Raw genomic sequence first — 1,602 nt, 5'->3', positions numbered from 1 at the left:
TCAACAGAATGTAAAACAGTGGCATTATGTACATAAACACTGAAAACACAAACCAACAGTATTGCAATCAATGCAACCCTGAAACCAACACAGCCCTCCCGAAAGCTGTGTCTCGGATGGCTCTGGTGTCCAGCCTATAGTGCTTTATAAAAGTCAATGGCTGGGACCAGACAGCAGCCTTACAGACATCCTCCAAAGAAATGCCCGACAGAAATGCAGAGGATGCTGACACCGCTCTTGTGGAGTGGGACCGAACCCTGCCAGGGAGAGGTTTGCCCAACAGTTCATAGCAGAGGTGGATGGTACCAGCCACCCATTTGGAAAACCTCTGCGCAGACACGGGCAACCCCTTCTTCGGTTCCAAGTAGCATTGGAAAAGTCTCTCGGACCGACTGGAGGCAGCAGTTCTGTCCTGGTAAAACGCCAGTGCTCTCCTGACATCAAGAGAGTGCAGGCTTCGCTCCGCATCCGAGGTCGGGTTGGAAGCGAGGGTCGGCAACACAATGTCCTGACACATGTGGAAGGCAGACACCACTTTAGGCAAGAAAGTAATGTCTGTCCGAAGGACCACCTTGTCCTTGTGAAACCTCAGGAAGGGTTGGTCCCTCCGCAAGGCACAGAGTTTGCCCGCACAGCGGGCAGAGGTGATGGCCACAAGAAAAGCGGTTTTCCAAGTCAATAGTCTCAAGTCCGCTGTGGCCATCGGTTCAAAGGGCTTGGATTGGAGTGCGGACAGCACCGTCTCCAAGCTCCAAGCCGGGGCCGGTACCGACACGGGAGGGTGCAGGTTGGCACATCCTTTCAGGAACCCCTTCACCAAGGGGTCCCTAAAGAAGGACGCCCTACCCTTAAACTGGTACCTGGAGCAAATGGCAGAGAGGTAGCACTTGATGGATGTGAGGCACAACCCCTCATACAAGAGCCCTATGAAGAACTCCAGCACCACTGGAGTGGAAACTTGAGCAGGAGACAAGCCCTTTCGGTCAAGGAAGAGGCTAAACCTCCTCCACTTCAGGGCATAGGACCGCTGGGTGGATGGTTTCTGCGCAGCCAGGATCACCGTCCTCACCGCATCCGGCAATGAGGCTAGGGTCGGATTCTCCAGGCCACCAGCGGCAGGCTCTCGATGTCCGGGTGCAGAATGCGGCCATCCTGGATTGACAGCAGGTCCAGACGGAAGTCGAGGCGGAGGAAGCATCTCCTGGAGAGGTGGAGAAGGGATGCGAACCAGGGCTGTCTTGGCCACCACGGCGTGATCAGGATCGCATCCGAGCGGTCCATTGTCATCTTGGACACCACCCTGATGACGAGAGGGAAGGGAGTGAAGGCGTAGAGCAGCTCTCCCGACCAAGGGAAGGCGAAAGCGTCTCCGAGGGATCCGTCCATTTGCCTCCTGGAGCAGAACTGGGGACAGTGGCTGTTCCATATGGTCGCGAAGAGATCGACTTTGGGGGGTTCCCCACCGATCGAACAGGTCGCTGACCGTCTCCGGATGGAGCCTCCACTCGTGACAGATGCAGGGGGATCTGGTGCTTAGTCAGAGCTCCTTTTTGTCTAAAGCTCTTTCCACATTCCATGCATTTATGTGGTTTTTCCCCTGTG

This window comes from Sceloporus undulatus, chromosome 5 (assembly GCF_019175285.1).
Source record: "Sceloporus undulatus isolate JIND9_A2432 ecotype Alabama chromosome 5, SceUnd_v1.1, whole genome shotgun sequence".
Taxonomy (NCBI): domain Eukaryota; kingdom Metazoa; phylum Chordata; class Lepidosauria; order Squamata; family Phrynosomatidae; genus Sceloporus; species Sceloporus undulatus.
Note: the sequence above shows the minus strand (reverse complement) of the source record.